Consider the following 9,860-nt stretch of genomic DNA (forward strand, 5'->3'; position numbering starts at 1 on the left):
TGAGTTATTTTATATATTTTTTTATAGTTAACGAAAATCGATAAAATTTTATTTTTTTTTAGTTTTCCACATTTTTAAATTTTAGCATTATATTCGTTTACTATAAATTAAAAATTGATAAATTAAATTGGACAAATACAAGAAAAAATAAAAAAAATAAAAAACTCACAATATTAAAAAAAACATAAAACTCACAATATTCCGTTATAATAAAAATTCGAAAGTACTATTTCGAACAAATAATTAAAAAATATATTTTCATTCAAAACTTTTAAATTCAATATTAAAATTTAAATATTTTAGTTTAAAATATTAATTAAAAAATATCAAAATATAAATTCCAAAAAATATTTAAAAATTCATTTTTAACAAAAAAAATAAATTAGAAAAAATAAAGTGGACAAATATTGTACTCCAGCAATGTTTCATAAAACAATGCTGTAGGGGCTGATCCAAGATTTCAATGCCACCTGGAGCTGTGGAAGTGCACCCATATTTATAATTAATCTCTTTGGTTTAGGATAAAATATCTGCAATTGTATTTCACTTCATCAATATTCTGACCTATTTAGAATGCCGAGGTAGAAGATCATTCACAAATCACAATTTGTGAACTCTGTGATTGTTCATTGCTAAAACAATGTATTACCTAGGACTAAGAGTCAACGATAATCCTTATCCTATGAAAATAAAAATGCTAACTATTCTGATCCAATTTGGTTTTGCAGAATCTGAACATAAAAAACAAACTAAAAACTAATGAAATCGGGTTCAAATCTCAAACAATGCCAAAATCATTGTTGTTCACCCTATGTTAGAAAAATATGGGTGTAAGTTCTATATTGTTAAGTCATATTTTGAGTATCATGACTAAAAGATGTGTGAGATATGATGATATTCTCTTAATAATGGAAATTATTATTTTTCACTAGAATTTGACTCAAATATTATGACATAAATTAATTTGAATTTGTTTCAGATAACTGATATTGTGTATGTCTTGATATATTTAATCTGATTCTGTTTCAGATTATTTATGTAATAGAGTATCTTGCAAGTATTACACTGATTCCATAATTAATAATATTTAATTATGAAAAAGAGTAGTGCACAAGTCTATCTACACCTATATATAAACCTCTAGGGCGTTAGGGTTAGATACACCAAAAAAACACATTCCCCTCTAAACACAAAACCCAACCTCTCTCTCCTCCGGTGATAATTTCTTACTCTGTTTCAAACTCGCTGAGAGTGCTGTTCTACATTACTGCAATCCGTTTTATCCTGTGAGGCTTTTCGCTCGCACACGACGGTGAGGGCTAATAAGCTTTAAGGAGACAATTCTGCACTGGACTCAGATTATATCCTTCTCTCCACTTTTTTTGTTACTCTATTTTTTAATTTTGTTCACGCACACACATATTGGTTTGTTTCTGTTGTGCATATGTTGTGTACTTGATGATTTCATAAACAAAACATCTAAGTAGATTTTACTTAGTGAAATTATGTAGCACTCGACGGATAAGAATTATAGTCCCGATGGATAACTCATTATAGTCCCGACGGATGATTAACTTATTATCCATCGAGTGAGTAGCTTATGTAATAATAAGTTTGTAGCACAGTTATGTATGCACCTTTGTATAGAATCCGTAGTAGCATATAAGTCATGTTGACTTTAACTAGATATGTAGAATAGGTTGATTAATTGTACATAAATGATGTCTTGTAATTCTGCATAAGTGAAATAGAGTCAAGTGCCAAAATAGCTACCGACAGATGATTAACAAAGCCATCGGCGGCTGATCAAATGACTATCAACGGATGTTTAATATAGCAGTCGACGGATGATCAATTAAACCATCAACGGATGTTCTGAAAGTCGACGGATGATCATATGAAGAATTCAAACAGCAGTTGAACAGTGAAAGCTGACACACAGCCGTCGAGATGTATACAAACATACTGTGGAAGCCCTTTAACTGGGTAATAGAGGACGAAAAACAACAAAGCTTAAGACTGATAGTTTTTATATTTGTTCAGTCTTTTTGACTTTTTAATCTTGGTATTATATAAACCAAGAGTGTAGCAAATAGAAAAATAACTGAGATAGCTGAGAAACACAAAAACAGAGAAATCTTTGTAAGCAGAATCATTAGCATTTCATGTATTCTCAGCAGTTCCATTTGTAAGCAGCTGTGAGCATTCCTGCACACAGAGTCCTCTCGATATATTATATATATCTCTGGTGGAATTGTTTAAATCCACCAGAAAGTTTTTAAAGACTCTTGTTTTTAATTACTTATGTTTTGATTCAATTAAGTTTCTATTCCGCATTGTGCTAATCAAAACATTATATCTATATTCGAGTTGAACATTTTTATTTCGAGAAAAAGGTTCAAGAATTCCATTCAACCCCCCTTCTATAATTCTTGCTATATTGTTAAGGGAATAACAATTGGTATAAGAGCAAGCTCTTAATCTACAAAGAGTTTAAAGATCAAAACAATTCAGCAAGATGAACAAGAAAGATGTTGGAGTCAAGATTCCTTTTCTTGATAAAGATAATTACCATCATTGGAAGGTAAAGATGCATCTTCATATGCTTTCTCAAGATGGGGCCTATGTGGACTGCATAGAAATAGGCCCTCATGTTCCAATGAGAGCTGCAACAGGAAAGGAACCATCTGTTCCAAAGCCAAGGCACGAATGGTCTGACCCTGATATTGAACAAGTCAGGAAGGATAAAAGGCCATGAACATTCTGTTCAATGGAGTTGATGCAGACATGTTTGATAATATTATCAACTGCAAAACTGCCAAGGAAGTTTGGGACACAATACAGATAATTTGTGATGGCACTGAGCAAGTAAGAGAAAATAAAATGCAGCTCCTGATTCAGCAATATGAGCATTTTCACAATGAAGAAAGTGAGTCACTCAATGACATTTTTAGTAGATTCCAAAAACTACTAAATGCTCTTAAGTTGCATGGAAGAGTCTATCAGACTAAAGACTCCAATCTGAAATTTCTCAGATCTCTTCCAAAGGAATGGAAACCAATGACAGTCTCATTGAGAAACTCACAAGATTATAAAGAGTTTACTTTGGAGAGACTATATGACATTCTGAAGACCTATGAGCTTGAGATAGAGCAGGATGAAAGAATGGAGAGAGGAAAGAAGAAAGGAGGATCCATTGCACTAGTTGCTGATCTGGAAAAGGAGAAGGAAGTGAAGATGGAAGCTGTGGAATCAACTTCAAAGGTCTGTGAGAATAAGGGTAAGGGGCTAGCTGCAGAAAGTGAAGATTCATTGAGCCAAGATGACATGGAGGACATTGATGAGCACCTAGCATTTCTTTCCAGAAGATTTACCAAGCTCAAGTTCAAAAAGAACTTTGGAGCAGCCAAGCCAAATAGAAACATGGTGGATAAGTCAAAATTCAAATGTTTCAAATGTGGCTTGGCAGGGCATTTTGCAAATGAGTGTAGAAAGTCAGATTCCAGTAAGAAAATGTTTGAGTCTGTGGATTATAAGCAAAAATACTTTGATCTACTCAAACAAAAGGAAAGGACTTTTATTACACAAGAGAATGACTGGGCAGCAGATGGTTTGGATGAAGATGAAGATGTCAGCTATGTCAATCTAGCCCTAATGGCCAAGTCTGATGAAATAGAGACAAGTTCCTCAAGCAATCAGGTAATCACTACAAACCTTGCACATTTATCTAAAGCTGAGTGTAATGATGCCATAAATGACATGTCTACAGAATTGTATCATTTGCGTGTTACACTTAAGTCTCTCACTAAAGAAATTGCTAAAATCAAAGAAAACAACTTGTTTTTAAGTGAGAGGAATAATGTGCTTGAGTCTCAGTTTGTTGAGTTTGAGAAACTAAAAATTGAGTGTAAGATTGCCAAGGAGGAATTAACTGAGTCCTTGAAAAAGGAAGAAATTTTGAAGAAGCAGCTCAAGCGTGAACAAGAGGTGATTAAAGCTTGGAAAATATCCAGGAATGTTCATGCTCAAATCACCAAAGTTCAAGGAATTGAGTCTTTTTGTGATGAAGCCTAGAAAAAGAATAAAGAGAAACTAGAACCTATTTTGGTAGATGGGTTGTTGACAGATGTAGACTCGACGAATGATGAGGACTATCCGTCGGATAACAAAAATTGTTATCCGTCGAATGATGAAAATCCTCATCCATCGGCTGTAAGCAAACCCATTAGCAAAGCCAAATTAATCAAGCTAAATGAAAAGTATGGGTCTGTTTCCAAGAACTTTGTTTCAGGAGAGTCAAGTCAAGCTAAGAAATGGAAAAAGGCTAATGTTGGTCACATGACCGTCAAACAGTTAAGTGACAGACTTGAGAAAATTGAGGTAAAAATAGAGACTAAAAGGAAAAACAATAGGAATGGTAAAGTAGGGATTAACAAACACAATAACTATACACCTGATAAATATGCTCCTAGAAAAATCTGTGTCAAGTGTGGTAGTGTAAATCATCTGTCTGTTAATTGCAAATCTGCCATGCCTACGCCCATGTCTGTTCAGTCTCAATTTCCCAACATAAATGCCATGCCTCCCATGCCTGTTAATGCTATGCCTACACAGAATATGAATGCACAGTTTGCTAATATGCCATTCGCACCTAATCCATATTATGCTGCATACAATATGCCTCAAATGCCATTTAGCATGCCTTACTGGAATAAAATGTTTGCACCAAGCATGTCATTTCCTGTTAGCCATAATATGCATGATAATTCTGTTGTATTAAATGGTTTCAAAGGCCCAACCCAAATGACTAAGGAAGAATCTGAAATCCCTAAGTCAAATGAGTTAAGACCTAAGAAACAAAAGAAGAAAGCTAACAAGGAAGGACCCAAGGAAACTTGGGTACCAAAATCAACTTGATTTGATTTTGATGTGTGCAGGGAAACAAAAGGAATCTTTGGTACTTGGATAGTGGTTGTTCAAGACACATGACTGGTGATTCTACCCTGCTCACAAAGTTTAAGGAGAGAGCTGGCCCAAGTATTACTTTTGGAGATGACAGCAAGGGTTATACTGTGGGATATGGCTTGATTTCAAAGGACAATGTCATCATTGAAGAGGTTGCCTTAGTGGATGGTCTCAAACACAATCTGTTGAGTATCAGCCAGCTTTGTGATAAAGGCAACTCAGTAACCTTCAACAAAGAAGCCTGTGTTGTGACTAATAATCAAAACAACAAAGTGGTTCTCACTGGTGTGAGAAGAGGAAATGTGTACCTAGCTGACTTCAACTCAACTAAAGCAGAATCTGTAACTTGTCTTCTCAGTAAAGCAAGTCAAGATGAAAGTTGGCTATGGCACAAGAAGCTATCCCATTTAAATTTCAAGACCATGAATGAGCTGGTAAAGAAAGAACTAGTAAGAGGCATTCCTCTAGTGGAGTTTACAAAGGATGGACTGTGTGATGCCTGCCAAAAAGGGAAGCAGATCAAAGCATCATTCAGGAAGAAACTTGATTCAGCAATTGAAGAGCCTCTGTGATTGCTTCACATGGATTTGTTTGGACCAGTCAATATATTGTCAATTTCAAAGAAAAGATTTTGCCTAGTAATTGTAGATGATTTCTCAAAGTTCTCTTGGACATATTTCCTAAAGTCTAAAGATGAGGCTAGTGAAATCATCATCAATCACATAAGGCAAGTTAACAATCATCCTAATTTCAAAGTAAGAAGAATCAGGAGTGACAATGGAGCTGAGTTCAAGAACTATGTCATGAGAGCATTTTGTGAGGAAAATGGAATCTTACATGAGTTCTCAGCAGCAAGGACTCCACAACAGAATGGAGTAGTGGAAAGGAAGAACAAATCACTTATTGAAGCTACAAGGACAATGCTTAAAGAATCAAAATTACCAACATATTTCTGGGCTGAAGCTGTAAACACTGCATGCTACACTCAGAACATCTCTCTGATTAATCAAGCAAGATGCATGACTCCTTATTAATTGTTCAAGAACAAGAAGCCAACTCTAAACTTTCTTCATGTCTTTGGCTGTAAATGCTATATTCTGAGAAATCAAACTGATCAAAATGGGAAGTTTGATGCTAAAGCAGATGAATAAATTTTTGTTGGATATGCTGTTGGTAAAGCATATAGAGTCTACAATCTAAGAACCAACATTGTTGTGGAATTTATACATGTTGTGTTTGATGATAAAAAGATTGAAGGATTAAAAGATGGAGATTACCATGAGAGCCTCAAATTCGATAATATTGAGATGGTCAGTGATGAAAGTGATGATGAGAGTGATCAAGAAACAGTGTCTAAGGATAATGCAGGCAAATCTACCACCAATGAAGCACAAAACTCAACATCCGTCGAGTTGCATAATGCTTCATTCGTCGGAAGGCAATCTGTGTTATCCGTCGGAAGACAACCTGCCTCATCCGTCGGTACTCAAAATTCACCATCCGTCGGGTTATCAAAAGGAGCAGGAAGTCAAGGTAGATCACCCATATAAAATACCCCTTTCTCAAATCAAAGATCCACAAACTCAGGGGGAGTTTCTAGCAATCAAAACTCAATCACACATCAAGACAACATTGAGGTCTCTTCATCTAGAGCTAATCTACCCCAACCAAGGAAATGGACAAAAGATCACCCCTTTGAACTGATTATTGGTGATGTTTCTTCTAGAGTTCAAACAAGGAGAGCAACTCAGGAAGAATGTCTATACAGCAGCTTTCTGTCAAAGGAAGAACCAAAGAAAGTAGAAGAAATTTTGTTAGATCCTGATTGGATTTTAGCTATGCAGGAGGAGCTAAACCAATCTGAAAGGAATAAAGTATGGAAGCTGGTACCCAAGCCTAAAGGAAAGAATCCAATAGACACCAAATGGGTATTCAGAAACAAGATGGATGAAAATGGCATAGTAGTAAGGAACAAAGCCAGATTGGTTGCTAAAGGCTATTTCCAGCAAGAAGGGATAGATTTTGATGAAACATTTGCTTCTGTTGCAAGACTTGAAGCCATCAGAATCTTCTTAGCCTATGCAGCCCATGCCAATTTTAAGGTCTATCAAATGGATGTCAAAAGTGCCTTTCTGAATGGAGATTTGGAGGAAGAAGTGTATGTTATTCAACCTCCTGGCTTTGAAGATCCAAATTTTCTAGAGTATGTCTATTATCTACTGAAAGCACTTTATGGACTAAGCAAGCACCTAAAGCCTGGTATGACACTTTATCAAAGTTCCTTTTGGAAAATCACTTCACAAGAGGTACTGTAGATTAAACTTTATTTTTCAGAAATGTTAATGGCTCTAGCATACTTGTTCAAATTTATGTAGATGATATTATTTTTAGCTCAATAGATGAGAAACTTTATAAAAAGTTTGCCAAACTGATGCAAAGTAAGTATGAAATGAGTATGATAGGAGAACTAACTTACTTTCTTGGTTTACAAGTTAAACAAGTTAGTGATGGAATATTCATTAGTCAAACTAAATATATTTTTGATCTTTTAAAGAAGTTTGATCTAATGGATTGCACCAAAAACTCCCATGGCCACTGCAACTAAGCTTGAATTAAACACTACTGAAAAGTCTGTGGATATTTCAAGCTATAGAGGCATGGTTGGCTCACTTCTGTACTTAACATCTAGTAGGCCAGATATAATGTTTGCTACATGCTTATGTGCTAGATTTCAGGCTGATCCTAAAGAATCTCACTTGATAGCTATTAAGAGAATTTTCAGATATCTCAAGGGAACACCAAAACTTGGCATTTGGTACCCTAGAGATTCTGGTTTTGATCTAACTGGTTATTCAGATGTAGATTATGCAGGTTGCAGAATTGACAGAAAGAGCACAACAAGAACCTGTCAATTTCTAGGAAACAAGCTTGTGTCCTGGTTCAGTAAAAAGCAAAATTCAGTTTCTACTTCTACAGCTGAAGCTGAATATATTGTTGCTGGCAGTTGCTGTGCACATATTTTATGGATGAAAAATCAATTGCTAGACTATGGTTTGCAAGTTGAGAGGATTCCTATTTTCTGTGATAACACAAGTGCAATTACCATCACTGAAAATCCAGTGCAACATTCAAGAACAAAGCACATAGACATCAAGTACCATTTCATAAGGGAACATGTAATGAATGGTACTGTAGAGTTACATTTTGTTCCAAGTGAGAAGCAACTTGCAGATATCTTTACCAAGCCACTGGATGAATCCACCTTTTCAAGGTTGGTAAGTGAGTTAGGTATGCTTAATTACTCTTGAATTTATCTGAGTTATTTTGCAAGTTGAAATGTAGCCAGAAATTTAGCTGATTTTTAGTCTTGGATGAAATTTTGGCTAAGTCAAAATTTGCATCTCGACGGATGACCATTATCCATCGAGTTGAGTCATCCGTCGATACACTATTTGCAAATAAAAATCAATTACTTTTCTGGAATCTTTTAAAACTCGACGGATAACAGTTTATCCTCATCCGTCGAATTGTCTAAATCTTAACCGTTAATTCCCTGAACATTATCCATCGAGTATACTTACAGTTTGTAAGCATTACACGACAGATAATGGGTGGAATTTTTACAGTTTATTTTTAAACGGCTATTTTAGGCAATTTCTATTGGGTAATTTACTTTTCTTTATTATTTTCATCCGTTGTTTTTGAGATAGTATAAAAGCTTATTTCATTCCAATTATTTTCTTTTATCATTCTCAAATTCAACTGCTTTTATTTCATTCTCTCTCAAGCAAATATTCTCTTTCTCTTCAAGCTTTCATTCTCTAACAATGGCACCTGTAGTAAAGATTATGTCTCAAACTGGGTTCATTTATGAGAAGAACAACTTCACTGCTTTGGTCAATAAGGGTATTCAGCAATCAGAAGACTATCACAAGATGATGGACTTTGTGAAGAACTGCAAGTTAAGTTATGCCATGCTTGAATCACCCACAATTTTCTGTGAAGTTGTTTAAGAGATGTGGACCACTGCAATCTACAACTCTACTGACAAAACCATCACTCTAACTATCAAAGGTAATGAGTTCTGTATCAATAGTGATGTGATAAAAGCATGTTTCAAAATTCCTGATGATAATGTAACTTCACCACACAATGACACTGATATTATCAATATACTTAATTCCATGCATTATGCACTTCCTACTACTAAGCTAAGTGATATTAGAAGATTAGATCTTAGGAAGGAATGGAGTTTCATGTGTGATGTTGTGACTAAAGTTATCTCTGGAAAAATCAGTAATTTTGATTCTGTGAACATTTCCATGCTTAACATGCTATACATGCTAGTTACAGATAAATTCTACAATTTCAGTGACCTTGTCTTGTATGAGTTAGGTTTTAAACTAGGTGAGTTAGCCAAAACGGTAAAGAATGTATATTATGCTAGATTTTTCATGCTATTGGCTAACCATCTTTGTCAAGAGATTGTACTTGAGAACCCAAACAACAAATTGGCTTGTTGGGTTCAAGAGAGAAGAATCATTACAGATTTGAACAGAGCCAACCATCATAGGGATGTGCCAATATTCTACTTTCCTATAATGTAGACACCTCAGGTAAGTGAGGTAAGTTCATCCATACCCTCAACTATTCCAATCTCCTCAATTTCTTTGAGTTCAGGAGTAGTTATGGCAACTGTAACAATGACCAAACAGTTGCCTACCAAAGCTGCCAAAATAACTGTAATTTCTAAATCCAAGTCAAAGAAAACCCCCTCTGGTATCTCTCAAATGGTACCAGTTGAAAAATCCACCAAAGCCAAAGAGGGGAGTGTGAAGGAGGGTCAGTTAGGTGAGGGAAGGGGTGAACATCAAAGAAACCCCAAGGATAAGGTT

This window comes from Apium graveolens, chromosome 3 (assembly GCF_009905375.1).
Source record: "Apium graveolens cultivar Ventura chromosome 3, ASM990537v1, whole genome shotgun sequence".
NCBI lineage: Eukaryota > Viridiplantae > Streptophyta > Magnoliopsida > Apiales > Apiaceae > Apium > Apium graveolens.